Below are 16269 nucleotides of genomic sequence, written 5' to 3' on the forward strand. Positions count from 1 at the left end.
AGGCACTGAACCGTGACTAAAACTGACTCAGGAATTTTCTTTTTCTACTTTGTTTACATCGGTGTCTCCATCACAGGCTGTAAAGAGAGAGGGTACTTGGGAGAGAGGGTGGCTGGGAGGGAGAGAAGGTGTTTGGGTGGATGGGACTGGATAAAGTCATCCCTGTGTACCTCAACTTCTGTCTAGTCATAAAATTAACAACTAAGACCTCTGTGCACAAATGCTGCCCCTGCGTTGTGGAAATAACTCTCACAGGCAGGGGTTGAGTGTCTTCTTGCTTTTATCACCCATCAATCCATTTATTTAGAAAACAAAAATATGCTGGGAATTGAACTTAGCAGAGCCGTCTGCATGTTCAGCTTGTGCAGTGTTATCAAGTAATACAATCCTCCCAACCCCCATGTTTTTGTTAGCAGATTACTGAAGAAGAATCCAATGTCCTTCCCCAGACAGGGCAGAGAGATCCTCTCTACCATTTGACTCTAATAAGAGCTCCCATTATCTGACAACATCCCAGCTGGGGTCAAGTAAATTCTCCCTAGGTGTCTGAGGTCAATTTGGGATTTTTTCTTGAGAAAGTTCTCTCCAGGAGTCTCAGCTTAGCTTTATTATTTTTTTGCTATTTTTATTTTTCAGACAGGGTCTTACTATGTAGCTCTGGCTGTCCTAGAACTCACTCTGTAGACCAGACTGGCCTTGAACCCTAACTCTGCCTCCCCACTTTTGGGATTAAAGGTGTGCACCACTATACCTGGCTAGACTTCTTTTTGACCTGGCTAGGTTTCTTTCTTTCTTTTTTTTTTTTAAACTTTTGTTTTAGCTAGTTTTCCTTTTCCTTTTTCCTACATGTTTTCATAATTTGTTTTTTGTTTATTTTCTTTTTTAAAGAGAGTTAAATAGTTATTATATGTAAGTACACTGTAGCTGTCTTCAGACACACCAGAAGAGGACACCAGGTCTTGCTACAGATGGTTGTGAGAACCATGTGGTTGCTGGGATTTAAACTCAGGACCTTTGCTCTTAACCACTGAGCCATCTCTCCAGTTCCTATTTCCCCCCCCCTTTTTTTTTAAGTTAGTTTTCTATTGCTGTGGTAAACATGGTGAAAAACATCAACTTGGTAAGGAAATGGCTTATTTACATTTTTCATAATGGGAAATTGGAGTAGAAACTTGAGGCAAGAGCTGAGGTGGAGGCCATTGAAATATGCTGCTTACTGGCTTGCTCAGCCTGCTTTCTTAAAGAGCCTAGGACCCCTGCTCAGGATGCATGGCCCATAGTAGGTTGAGCCCTCTTGTATCAATTAACAATTAAGAAAATGTCCCTGGGCTGGAGAAATGGCTCAGTAGTTAAGAGTACTGAGTGTTCTTCCAAATGTCCTGAGTTCAATTCTCGGCAACCATATGATGGCTCACAACCATCTGTAATGGGATCTGATGCCCTCTTCTGACATATCTGAAGACAGCTCTAATGTACTCACTTATGCAAAATAAATAAATCTTTTTTAAAAAGGAAGAAAGAAAGATGTCCCCATAAACTTTCCCATATGTTAAACCAGTGGAAGCCCTTAATTTAACCAAGATTCCTTCTTCCCAGGTTTATCAAGTTGACCACTGAGCTAACCACGATACCTCCTCTTTTCTTTCAGTATGTGCGTGTAAGCCTGGGTGTGGTGGTGGTGGGTCTTTAATCACAGCATTCAGGAAGCAGAGGCAGGCAGAACTCTGTAAGTTTGAGGCCATTCTGGTCTACAAAACAAGTTCAGGGCCAGCCAAGACAGTATAGGAGAGACCCTGCCTCAAAACTGATAGATAGATAGATAGATAGATAGATAGATAGATAGATAGATAGATAGACAGATAGACAGATAGATAGACAGATGAGTGTAGTGTGCGTGTGAGAGAGACAGAGAGAGACATAGGAGAGAGAGAGAGAGAGAGAGAGAGAGAGAGAGAGAGAATGAGGGAGTGGAGATCAGAAGAGACTTCTGTGTACCTGATTTTCTTCTCTCACCTTTATGTGGGTTCTGTGGAATGACTTCAGGCAACACATGGTGCCATTGTACTGGTTTTGTGTGAATATTTTTTATGAGAAAGTTTCTCACGTAATCTGGGCTGGCCTGGAACTTGCTATGTTGCTGAGGATTACCTTAAGCTCCTGATCCTCTGCCTCCACCTCCCAAGAATCAAGAATTAGGATTACAAGGATGATGGTGGTGGCACTGGCCTTAATTCCAGGGCTTGGGAGGCAGATGTAAGCAGATCTCTGAGTTCTAGACCAGCCTGGTCTACAGAATGAGTTCTAGCAGCCAGTGCTACACTGAGAAACCCTGAGGGGGCGGGGGAAACAAAAAAGATTTATAAGTGTGATTCACTTCCACAATTGCCTATAATTCCAGAGAATCCACTGCCCTCTTCTGGATTCCCCAGATACCTGCACACATATACACCGACCACCAAACACATATGCGAAACTAAAAATAAAATCATTTTGAAGTGTTTGAAGAAGACCTCAATATCTGCCTCTGCACATGCCTGACTTTTCCTTTTATAATTGTGATAAATTACAGAACAGAATTTGTCATCTTAACCATAATAGCCATTTTTCAATGAACAGTTGAATGGTATAAAGTTTATTTATATTATTGTATGATTGTCACTGCCCTCCTTCTCTGTAATTCCTTTTTTTAAAAAGATTTATTTATTTATCATATGTAAGTACACTGTAGCTGTCTTCAGACACCCCAGAAGAGGGTGTCAGATCTTGTTATGGATGGTTGTGAGCCACCACGTGGTTGCTGGGATTTGAACTCAGGGCCTTTTGAAGAGCAGTCAGTGCTCTTACCTGCTGAGTCATCTCTCCAGCCCTGTAATTCTTATAATAATATTACAAAACATTAATTCTCACTCTGCCTCCTCCCTATCCCCTAACAACTGCCATTTGACATCTTCCCTCAACCCCAGCACTGAAGGTTGAATACAAAACCTTGATCTAGATCTTGGCACTCAACTATATCCCCAACACTCGACTGCCTGCCTTTCTTTCTTCTTTCTTTTTGTTTTTTGCTTTTGTTGGTTTTGTGGGTTTGTTTTTTTTTTTTCCCCAAGACACAGAGATTTTATGTGTAGCCCTGGCTGTCCTTGAACTTGTTCTGTAGATCAGGCTGGCTTCAAACTCACAGAGATCCACTTGCTTCCACCTTCCAAGTGCTGGGATTAAAGGTGTGCCCCACCACCGCCCAGCTTTACATCCTGTTCCTGTGAATCCGACTACTCTCTAACACATGTAAGTAGGAGACTGCATTAGAAGAGAATGGATGCTTGACTCCCCCATTGAGCAGAACCACACACATAGTGTTCTGTTGCTGCTGTTCTTATTGTGAATGGCTTATTTCACTCAGCATAGCGTCCGCAAGGTTCATCCATACTGTAACGTATTTCAGAATTTCCTTCCTTTTTAAGGCTGGATAATATCCCATTGTGGGCAAATACCACATTTTCTTTATCCATTCATCAGTGATGAATTGCTCCATCTCTTGGCTGTCGTGAGTAATGCCATCATGGCATGAGCACACAAACATCTCTTTGAGTCCCTGCTATTCCATTCATTTATTATTTCTTTGTTAGTTATTGTATGCATATGTGTGTGCCACATGTGTGTAAGAAGTAGCTGCTGAGTGTCTTTTCTAATCTCTCTCCATTTTAACTTTTACATTTGTGTGTGTGTGTGTGTGTGTGTGTGTGCATGTGCATGTGTGCATGTGTGCTGTGTGTCTAATTGCTTGTGCATGCCATGCACTTGGAAGTCAGAGGATGACTTATGGGAATCAATTCTTACCTTCTACCATGTCGGGCCTGAGAATCAAACTCAGGTCACCAGGTTGACAGTAATTGCCTTTACCCTCTGAATGATTTTTCCCTAACCCTTTATCTTATTTCTTGAGAAAAAGCTTCTCGCTCAATCTGGAATGCTCTGATCCAGCCACCCCGGGCCAGCAAGCCCCAGAGATTCTGCAACCACCCCACCCCTACCCTCTGCTGCAACCTTTACCATACCTGGAACTCAGGTTTGTGAGCTTTCTTGACAAGTACTTTATGGCTGGGCCCCTTGCCCTTTTGAGACACAGTCTGGCTTCCTCACCAAGGCAGGGCTTGAATGTAGGGCAACACCTCTGCTTCACACTCAGAGTGTTAGGATTCCAGGTGTGAACCACTTGACCCGTCGGGCCTTGCCTCATCCAAACACCTGCAGTGTAGCTACACCGTGAACCAGTCTCCAAGTTCCGCCATATCTACTCTGCCCTTATCCTGCTCCTTATCTCAATTATCAAAAAAGACGAAGGGAAAAAAAGGTGGGGATTCTTAGAAACCTTTTGAGTCATAACTTGAGAGGTACCGAATGGTATATATGGCTAATACTAAGACAACTCACTGCTTGCTCTCCCCTTGAGACTATATCTACACACTTGGGTGCACCTTGCTTTCTATGGCTCCTCATAGTCTCAGTTATGCCAACTTTCTTCTGAGTGCCTCTCTTTCACTTTACTCTGTGCTTAAACCTATATTAAAATTTCATTAGTAAAATCTCCGTTTCTGCTTCACCATAAACTGGCTACTCCTGAAACTCTTTTTCAACACCAACACCAAGAAGCCCTGGTTAGCCTGAGTTTCAGTACTTCAAAGCCTTGGGGAGACTCCTTAGGCTGCTGAAGGTGACAATATGGAGCAGTGTCTATGTCCTCTAGCCTCAGTTATACAAGGACTGTAATCCCAGCTCTAGAAAGGCAGATACCAGAGGCTTAATATAGGTTTCAGTCTATCCAGCCACAACTACATAGAAAATACACAGTATCTATCTATATCTTAATGATACAAAATATCTAAATGCTAATGATCCTTTAAAAAAAAAAAGGTGGCCTATGCCTTTAATCCTAACAGTCAAGAGGTAGTAACAGGTGGATCTCTGTGAGCTGAAACCACCCTTGGTTTACATCATGAGTTGCAGGACAGCCAGGGCCATGTAGAGAGACCCTGTGTCAAAAAACAAAACAAATAAAATAAAACATAGTTTGGGAGTCTTAGACTAGTGGTAAAACATTTGCCTAGTATATGTGAGGCTCTGGGTTTGAGTTTAGATGATAGAGAGATAGATAGATAGATAGATAGATAGATAGATAGATAGATAGATAGATAGATGGATTAGAGATATAGATAAAAGATAGATAGATAGATAGATAGATAGATAGATAGATAGATAGATAGACAGATAGACAGAGCGATAGATAGATAGTAGAGGAATTGAGAAGAATTGGGGAAGCGTCAGCGGGTGACTTTGTTACTGAGACAGGATCTCTCTATGTAGATCAGACTGAACTTGAGCTCAGAGATCTTCCTGCCTTTTGCCTCCTGAGTGCTACGATTAAATGAGTAAACTACCATGCTTGTGCCTTGTTGTTGTTGTTGTTGTTGAGACAGAGTCTTGTTGTGTAGCCCTGTCCTTAAACTTAGTGGGATCCTCTCACCTTTGCTTCAAGAGTTGCTGGCCTGAGCCCATCCCACCCAACTATGTTGTCTTTGATCATTAACTTATTAGAAACCTTATTAGAAAACTTATTGTTGTCTCATTCTGTAATCTGAGCATTGGTGAGTTTGAGGTCAAAAGAATGTATGGAGTTTGAAACCAGTCTGGGCAATGTAGTGAAGCGAGTTTTAGGACAACCTGGGCTACTGTGGGGGACCTGCAGATACAGCACAATTATAGAGCAGTTGTTTAGCATAGGTTCAATATCTCTGTGAGGAGCTAGATTCAATTCTGAATACTGTAATTGAACAACAACAATAAGGCAGAAATACAGTTACATAGGAAGAATTAGTTTTTTTTTTTTTTTGGTTTTTTTGAGACAGGGTTTCTCTGCCCTGCCTCTGCCTCCCAGAGTGCTGGGATTACAGGCGTGCACCACCACTGCCCGGCGGAAGAATTGTTCTTTTTTTTTTTAATATTTATTTATTTATTATATGTAAGTACACTGTAGCTGTCTTCAGACACCAGAATAGGGTGTCAGATCTCTTTACGGATGGTTGTGAGCCACCATGTGGATGCTGGGATTTGAACTCATGACCTTTGGAAGAGCAGTTGGTGCTCTTACCCGCTGAGCCATCTCTCCAGCCCCGGAAGAATTGTTCTTATGATCACTGTAGAACCACTATGCAATAATTTATGATGCTTTTCAAAATATCCAGACAAGCCTGAGGGTTCTGAGAAATTATAAATATCTTTTTCTCTTTCTCTTTCTCTGTCTCTTACACACACACACATACACACACACACACAGGTGTGGTATGAGATGGCTCACCACAAGCCCAGTGATCTAAGCGCCATCCCTGGAACCCTTATGATAAGAGATAACTGTCTCCCATAAGTTATCCTCTGACCTTACCATGTGTGTTTTGGCATGCTGGTATTTATTTTCCCAAGGAACAAAACAAATAAGGGGCCGGAGAGATAGCTCTGAGATTAAGAGCACTGGCTGCTCTTCTAGAGGATCCCGATTAGATTCCTAGCTCCGGATGGCAGATCATGTTTGTGACTCCAGTTCCAGGGATCCAAAACCCTCTTGTGGCATCTGAGGGCACAAGCAGAATATTCATACACATAAGAAAAAGTCTTTTGGGGCAGGGTGGGGGAGGGGAGTTGAGACAGTCTCACTATGTAGCTCTGACTGTCCTGGCATGCACTATGTAGTCCAGGTAGGCCTGGAGTTTACAGAGATCCCCTGCTTCAGCCTCCTGAGTGCTGGGAATAAAGCTATATCTGGCTTATAAATATTTAAATGTAATAAAGAAATGGTAAATTCTTGAACTGGAAATGCTTGTTACTTTGATTGTGTGTGTGTGTTCTTTATATTGAATCCAGGGTTTATTTACACATCTGTAATAAGAGGGTAACTTTATTTTTATCAAATTCTACTTTTAATGATCGTTCCGTAAATGCTTTAACCTCCCTTTCAGCCCACCACCAACCAGAGGTAATGGAAAGGAAAGGATACAGTGGAAAGTGGACCTGTTTAGAAAAATTCTTTGGAAGCTGGGCGGTGGTGGCACATACCTGTAATCCCAGAACTCTGGGAGGCAGAGGCAGGTGGATTTCTGAGCTTGAGGTCAGCTTGGTCTACAGAGTGAGTTCCACGACAGCCAGGGCTATACAGAGAAACCCTGTCTCGAAAAAACCAAATCAAAAACAACAAAAAAAAAGTTCTTTGGAGCAACTCCCCTCTGTGCTGTCTGAAAACTGGCATTTCAGTTTATAGGTCAGCAGCGGCAGCATGGTCCACTTGAGAACACTTCACAGATACAGCAGCAGTCAAGTTCTATAGAGTGAGGACTATCAGACACGAGTCAGCAGCAGCAGCACTACCTAGCAGAGACAGCCAGGCCTCAGCCTCTGCTGAGTCAGCAGGAGAGAGCAGGAGGAACACCAGGAGTTCTCAGCTGTGCCTCTCCAAGCGAGAGACCCACAAGCTTTGCACAGCTAGCTCTGTAAGCAAGCCTAGCTCAGCCTTGTCCCTGGCAATCGAGTCCAATTTATGCCATTCAAACATCACATGTCCTCCACGGGTCTTGCCTCTGCATGTGTGTCTGTCTCAGATGACATCACTCTGCCAATCAACCTGAGTCTGCAGAAGTGACAAAAAACTGCAGCACACCACCAGAAGTTTTTTTTTTTTTTTTTTTTGTTTTTTTTGTTTTTTTTGTTTTTTTTTTTTTTGGTGCGTTTCTCTCTATGGAGTCCCGACAAATGCAGCTCAACTATGCAGTATAAGGCAGACCACTACATGCATGTCATTAGCAAAGAATCCTTCATCATGCATCCTTTCACATGCTTGCTTTGGCAGAACATCCTCTCTCATGTGTCTGCTTCAGAGAAACGTTCCTTCACAAGTCTGCCTTTGTCTTTTACCTTTATTCACTTCAGCTACACGTGTTTGCCACAAAACAGCCAAACGACTTTCCAAAGAACCCTTAAGTTTCCACTTCACATGAGGTTTACTTTACACTGGTAGGTCCTGCCCTGCTTTGATCATTATATAATACCTACCTGTGTCAAAATCATTTTACTAACCCTAATAAATATGTACAAATATGTGTTGATTTATAACTATTTGCTGAGATGTTGGGGACCACTTTCCATGAAGACCTAAGGACCAGGGTTTGGATCAGAACCCATATGAAAACTAGTTAAACCCCAGCACACATTAAGCAGAGGCAAGAATTCCAGGAGCTGAGCTTTCTGGAGAGCTAGATTAGCCAGAACAAGCCATTGATGGCTCAGAGAGACTCTGCCTCAATAAATGAAGTGGAGAGCTATTGAAGAAGATACCTGATATCCACTCAGCCCTCAGCATGAATAAGCATAGGCACACACACACACACACACACACACACACACACACACCTTTACTGGTTAGTTATACAAAATCTAGTCACCTAGAAAGAGCGGAACCTCAAACTAAGAAACTGCCTCCGTCAGAATGGCCTGTGGCACTTTGTGGGGTGTTTTCTTTCTTTCTTTCTTTCTTTCTTTCTTTCTTTCTTTCTTTCTTTCTTTCTTTCTTTCTTTCTCTCTTTTTCTTTCTTTCTTTCTTTCTTTCTTTCTTTCTGTTTCCTTCTTTCTTTCTTTCTTTCTTTCTTTCTTCTTTCTTTCTTTCTTTCTTTCTTTCTTTCTTTCTTTCTTTTTTTTTTTTTTTTTTTGGTTTTTTTGGATTTGTTTTTTTCCAGACAGGGTTTCTCTGTGTAGCCTGGCTGTCCTGGAACTCACTCTGTAGGCCAGCCTCGAACTCAGAAATCTGTCTGCCTCTGCCTCCCAGAGTGCTGGGATTGCAGGCATGCAGCACCACTGCCCGGGAGTGAGGCATTTTCTTGATTGGTCATTAATATAGGAGGGTCCAGCTCACTGTGGGGTAGTCTCATCCCTGGGCAGGTGGTGTTTGGTTGTAAGAACTCTGGCTAAAGCTGGACATGGTGGAGCATGATGTTAATCCCAGGACTCGGGAGGCAGAGGCAGGCAGATCTCTGAGTTTTGAGACGAGTCTGGTCTACAAGTTGAGTTCTTTTTTTTTTTTTTTTGACTTTTTAAAAATTAATTAATTAATTTATTATATGTTAGTACATGATAGCTGTCTTCAGACACACCAGAAGAGGGCATCAGATCTCATTGGGGATCTGATTGGGGTTGTGAGCCACCATGTGGTTGCTAGGATTTGAACTCAGGACCTTTGGAAGAGCAGTCAGTGTTCTTAACTGCTGAGCCATCTCTCCAACCTACAGGTTGAGTTCTAAGACAGCCAGGGGTACAGAAAGAAACCCTGTTCCCCCAGAACCCTCCCCCCAAACCCAATAAAATAAAATAAGACTTGGTTGAGTAGACTCAGAGATCACAAGCCAGAAAGTAGATTTCCTCCTGTTCTGCTTCAATTTCCATTTCTATCCTGTCCCTTCAAGGAATCTTTCTACCCAAAGTTGCTTGCCTTTTTTTTTTTTTTTTTTTTTTTTTGAGACAGGGTTTCTCTTTGTAGCCTTGGCCATCCTGGGACTAAGCTCTGTAAGCCAGGCTGGCCTTAAACTCATAGAGATCTGCCTGTTTCTGTCTTTTTTTTTTTTTCTATCTTGAATGAAGGTATGTGTTACAAAGCACACTTATTTTTAAAAGATTTTATTTATTTATTTTATACATATGTGAGTACACTGTTGCTGTCATCAGACACACCAGAAGATGGCGTCAGACCATATTACAGATGGTTGTGAGCCACCATGTGGTTGCTGGGAATTGAACTCAGGACCTCTGGAAGAGCAGTCAGTGCTCTTAACAGCTGAGCTATCTCTCCAGCTCCAAAGTTGCTCTTGATCAAAGGGTTTTATCACAGGAACAGAAAAATAAACTAGGGCAAAACCCCCTTTTAAAAAAAAAACTGTTTGAAAGCTGGGTTCTGTCCCTCTCAAGGTCTCATATACTCGAGGCTGACCTTTAAGTCTTGAACCATCATTGGTACATCTGCCTCCACCTACCAAATTCTGGGATGACAGGCACACACTACCATGCCTAGGTTTTTATTGGTTTTTTGTTTTTGTTTTTGTTTTTGTTTTTCCTTTTTTCCAAGACAGGGTTTCTCTGTGTAGCCCCGGCTGTCCTGGAACTCACTCTTGTAGACCAGGCTGGCCTCGAACTCAGAAATTCGCCTGCCTCTGCTTCCCAGAGTGCTGGGATTGCAGGCGTGTGCCACCACCGCCCAGCTACCGTGCCTAGTTTAAGAGATGATCCTGCTATGCACCCTGATTGCCCTAAGACTATGTAAGCGAGCCTGGCCTTGAACTCCCGGTGAGTCACCAGCTCTGGGATTTGGGGTTTGAGCCATCAAGACTAGCGCTGATTCTTTTTCTTATCCTTTCAGTTATATATATCACTGGAGAATTGTGTAGATTCAGATAAACGGACAACTCTATCCAGCTCTTCTTTCCTTCTGTTTACATGTGCAGTGAACATGATGTGTGCACGTGTGCAGCCCGGTGTACTCGCAGAGGTAAGAAGGATTGTCCTCAGTCTCACTCCTCATTTTATTCATTTGTTATTGCGATGGTTTTGCTTTTGTTTCTTGAGACAGAGAGTCTCACAATGCATCCCAGGCTGGTTTGGAACTCATTATATAGAACAAACGAGCCTTGAACCTGTGATGATTTTTCTGCCCTCTGCCTCTCTATTGCTGGCATTACAGGCTTCTATCTTTTTTTTCTCCCCAGATAGGGTTTCCTGTTAAACTTAGAAGCAATTCATTGATTTAGTAAGCCTGGCTGACCAATGAGTTTCAAGAATCTCCTGTCTCTGCTCTCCCAGCACGGGGACTACAGAAGTATGTAACACTAACAACAAGCTTTTGTGGATGCCAGGGATGCCAGTTAGGTCCTCCTACCTGACAGGCAGGAACTTTACCAACTGAGCCATCTCCCCAGCCCCCAATCCCTTTTTGAGACAAGATCTCACTGGGCAGTGGCAGCACATGCCTTTAATCCCAGCACTCAGAAGGCAGAGACAGGGAAATCTCTTGAGTTTGAGGCCAGCCTGATCCACAGAGTGAATACCAGGACAAACAGGCTACACAGAGAAACCCTGTCTCAAACAAACAAACAAACAAGCAAATGAGACAGAATTTCATGTAAAACTAGCCTCAAATTCATTATGTAGCTGAGACTGGCTCTGGACTCGTGCGTCTTCTGCCTCTACCCACTAAGTGCTGGGATTACAGGCCTGTGACACAAATCAGAAAGATCCTTTCTTACTAACGAAATAGTAATGTGACTTATGAGGTGCAGTGTTTAGGTTTCCAGATTAGAGAGGCGTTCAGGTAAGGTTAAAGTCAAAAGTCACTTGCATTTTGGCTCTAAGCCGTCATGATCCATTCGTTTTCCTTTTTCTTTTAATTTCTTTTTATTTTGTGTATATGAATGTTTTGCCTATATATGCCTGTGCAGGTCAGATGCTTTGGAATTAGATTAACAGATGGTTGTAGCCACCATGCAGGTGCCAGGAATTGAACTCAGGTCCTCTGCAAGAACAGCCAGTGCTCTTAACCACTGAGCCATCTCTCCAGCAGTATCCTCCATTGGTTTCCTTATACTCTTGAAAGATACCTTTCAGGACTACCCTCATTGTAGACATTCCCCCCACCCCCCACCCCCGTCCCCCGTTTACTGAAGCTCTTGACTTCAGTCCTCAGGAAATGTAACCTGTATCATGACATGAGGGGCTTCTTGTCTTTTCCATGCCACCTTTATTTTATTGGTACTGGAGAAACTGAGGTCTTATCCTTGCTAGGCAAAAGCTGTTCCACAGAGATAACCCCTGGACCCCACTGCCTCTGCCCCTGCTCCCTTTAAAAAGAATTTTATCTTTCATTTTTATTTCTGCATATGTGGTGATCTGAATGAGATTGGGCCCCATAGGCTCATAGATTTGCATGCTTAGTCCCTGGTTGATAACTATTTGGGAAGAATCAGGTGTGGCTTTGCTGAAGGAGGTGTATCACCAGGAGTGAGCCGTGAGGTTTCAAAACGCCCATGCTAGATCATGTGTCTGTCTCTGTGTCTCTGTGTCTGTGTGTGTTGTGTGTGTCTCTCTCTCAGCCCGCTGCCTGAAGACGAGGATGTAAAACTCTCAACTACTTCTCCAGCACCACGTCTGCCTGTGTGTTCCCTGCTCCCTGCTAGGACACTAGGATATGTATATGTCTGTGTGAATATATACCACAAATGCATGGGTGTCCAAGGAGGCCAGCAGAGGGTGTCAGAGCCCTTGGAGCTGGGGATTGTGACCAACTGATTTGGATTTGGAAACCATCTTTCCAGTTATACACACACACACACACACACAAATACACATACACACATGTGTATGTGTATTTGTATATGTATATATATACATATATACATATATACATATATATGTATACACACATATATAATTTTTAAATTATATGTAGATGTATTGTGACTTGTGAACACATGTGTAGGTACCTACAAAGTCCAGGAAAAAGCATTGGATTCCTGGAGCTGCAGTTGTAGGCAAGTCTGAGACGCCACATGTGGGTGCTGGGAACTGACCTCTTAGAAGAGCAGAAGGTGCTCTTAACCACTGAGCAATTTCTCATCCTTTCCTTTTTTTCTCTTTTGAGGTAAGGTCTTTTTTTTTTTAAGATTTATTTATTTATTATATGTAAGTACACTGTTGCTGTCTTCAGACACTCTAGAAGAGGGCATCAGATCTCATTACAGATGGTTGTGAGCCACCATGTGGTTGCTGGGATTTGAACTTCAGACCTTTGGAAGAACAGTCAGTGCTCTTAACCACTGAGTCATCTCTATCCCAAGGTAAGGTCTTATAACACAACTTAGGTTATATTATACCCTCCTACCTTAGTGTCCCAAGTGTTGTGATTACAGCCATGAGCTGCCACCATGCCAAATCAAGGCATTTTTTCTTTTTAAACAGGACCTACTGATCTACTTGTATAGACCACGCTGGCTTGAACTTTGTGTGATCCTCCAGCCTTTGCCTCGGCCTCCTGAAAGCTAAGATTACAGGCCATGTGTGAGCTATTACATCTGGCCAGGGATGGGCTTCTAGCTGTGGAAGACTTCCTTGAGTGCCTTCCGCCTCTCTGGCTAGAGGGTGCTATGCTAGAGCAGGTCTGGCAGTATCAATGCCATTCAGACATACCTGCTTCTCAGGATGGGAGTGAAGGCCTTTGCTCCTGAGCTCTTTGGAGACACATTCTGTTTTATGGAACCACTGCCAACACTGCGGCAGCTGGCATCTCTGCTTCTCATGCCACTGCAGAGCCTGGGATCTGCGTCGCTGAAGCTGCAGCAAGAAGAGGTGCCTCATCACTTGGGAGAGATATGGCTTCCTTGTTCATAGGCACAGAAGATGGGGTGAGGGAGACTTGGGCCAAGTGGAGAGAGGAGATGACGCCCATGGGAGCTGGTCAGGGAACGCTTTTCACTCTTTCATTCCACGGTTTCTAACCACTTACAACATCCTAGGCACTGTCCTAGAACCTGAAGATGCAGCAATGGTGTCTTAGTCAGGGTTTCTATTCCTGCACAAAACATCATGACCAAGAAGCAAGTTGGGGAGGAAAGGGTTTATTCAGCTTACACTTCCACACTGTTGTTCATCACCAAAGGAGGTCAGGACTGGAACTCAAGCAGGTCAGGAAGCAGGAGCTGATGCAGAGGCCATGGAGGGCCTGGCTTGCTTCCCCTGGCTTGCTCAGCTTGCTCTTTTATTGAACCCAAGATTACCCAGGGATGGCACCACCCACAATGGTTCCTCCTCCCCCTTGATCACTAATCAAGAAAATGCCTTACAGCTGGATCTCATGGAGGCATTTCCTCCTGAATCTCCTCTCTGTGGGATAACTCCAGCTTGTGTCAAGTTGACACACACACACACACACACACACACACACACACACACACCACACACACACAAAACCAGTCAGGACAAGTGGACAATCCAAAAATCCTGCTTTAGAGAGCAGGAAGAGTGTATTGACAATAATAATGGCTGGTCTTCCCCACCCACCATACCACTGTTTACTAAGCAGTCAAACCTGCATAAAAATCACAGACATTGGGAATTACTGTTAACTCATTTTACAGACAGAGACAGAAAGACATGGCTATGTGACTGGCCAAATTACAGCTCACTCCCCCATTCTTGCTGGGACTGACTCTGTGCCTTCTCAGGCTCCTTGGTTCAGGACACCAAATGTGGAAAGCACGTTCTTGTAAGAAAAACTCAAATACATTGAGAGCTCATGTTCTACTTGCCCATCCTCAAGTGTACCCTGTAGCATGCTCTGCTCCATGAGAGGTTCAAAGTCTTGTTCCTTTGAATGTTTTAGGGATGTTTGGGATCCCAGGGTCTCTAGTATGCTAAGCAAGTGCTCTAGTGCTGAGCTACACCAGCAAAGCCATGACACATTGCTTCCTTCTTTTCCGCAGAGAATCTCAAATTCAGGCTGTAACCATGGTTGCTCTAGAACTGCTGATTCTGCCCCCACCTCCCATGATGCAGTACTTAAAAATATTTTAAATTTCATTTGTGTGTGTTCTGTGTCACGGTTCTATTGCTGTGAGGGAGGCACCATAACCAAGGCAACTTGTATAAGGGAAAGCATTTCATTGGGGCCTTGCTTACAGTTTCAGAGGCTTAGTTCATTATCATTGTGGCAGGGAGCATGGTGGCTCTTGAGCTGAGAGCTTTACATCCTGATCCCCAAGCAAAGAGAGTGAGAATGGGCCTGCTATGGGCTTTTGAAACCTCATAGCCCACCCCCAGTGACACACTTCCCCCATCGAGACCACACCTCCTAATCCTTCCAGTCCTTTCAAACAGCTTGTGACTAAGCATTCACACATAGGAATCTAGGGGCCATTCTCATTTGGCCACCATATTCCACTCTCTGGCCCCTATAGGCTCATAGCCATGTCATAATGCAAAATGTATTCAACCCAACTTCAAAACCACCCGCAATCTTTTACAGTCTCAACACTGCTTAAAGTCTGAATCTTTGCTGAGACTCTAGGCCATCTCTTAACTCCAACCCCTGTAACACCAAAGTCAAAGAGCAAATCACACACTTCAAACAAACAATGGCACAAAATATACATTACCATTCCAAAAGAAAAGAAAGGGAGCATTGTGAGGAAGTGCTGGACCAAAGCAAGGTCAAAAGCCAGCAAGGCATTTTGAATTGGTTCTCTTTTCCCACCTTGGCCTGGGCTATGCAGGTGAGGATGACTCTGAATTCCCGATTCCCCCATCACCCAAGTGCTGGGACTGCAGGCCTGTGCTACCCCATCCAGCCTTACAGAAGGTTTTGACGGTAGTTCATTACTGTGCACATATATCAGCCATATTCTAGTTAACATTTTATAAAACATCGAACCCTAGACAGGGATGCTAAGGCATTTTCCAGTTCTGGGCTATGACAAATGATACTGTCACGCATCGCTTTTTCAAAGCTTTGCTACAAAGTTTTCCACTGTGGAGTTGGAAGTTTCTTCTAGAAGGATCCACCTGAGAAAAACAGGGAAACAGTACCCCAACTGCCAACCCAATTCTAGCTGCATATGTCCCCTCCTCAACAACAATGGTGAGATAGCCCTTGCTTCTTTACAGCTCTTGAGGAAAAATAGTAGCTTTGGGCTCCTTCCAGGAGAAAGAAATAAAAATTTTAAAAGAAAAGAAGGGAGGGCTGGAGAGATGGCTCAGTGGTTAAGAGCACAGGCTGTTCTTCCAGAGGTCCTGATTTCAATTCCCAGCAACTACATGGTGGCTCACAACCATCAGTAATAGAATCTGGTGCCCTCTTCTGGTGTGTCTGAAGACAGTGACAGTGTACTCACATACATGAAATAAATAAATACATAACTATTTTTTTAAAAAAAAGAAAAGAAGAAGGGAAGGAAAAGAGAATCTGAAGAAGTTGGGTCATGGTGGTGCATGCCTTTAATCCCAACACTGGGGAGGCAAAGGCAGGTGAATCTCTGAGTTTGAAGCCACCCTGGTCTATAGAGGGAGTTCTGAGACAGCCAGGGCTACCCAGAGAAACTGTGTTTTAGAAAAAAAAATCTGAAGAATATGGTGGTGAGTTCATATAATTTTAACACTCTGGAGACTGAAGTAGGAGGAGTTTTAATTAGGGCCAGCCTG

The sequence above is a fragment of the Apodemus sylvaticus genome, chromosome 21 (assembly GCF_947179515.1).
Source record: "Apodemus sylvaticus chromosome 21, mApoSyl1.1, whole genome shotgun sequence".
NCBI classification, from domain to species: Eukaryota; Metazoa; Chordata; class Mammalia; order Rodentia; family Muridae; genus Apodemus; species Apodemus sylvaticus.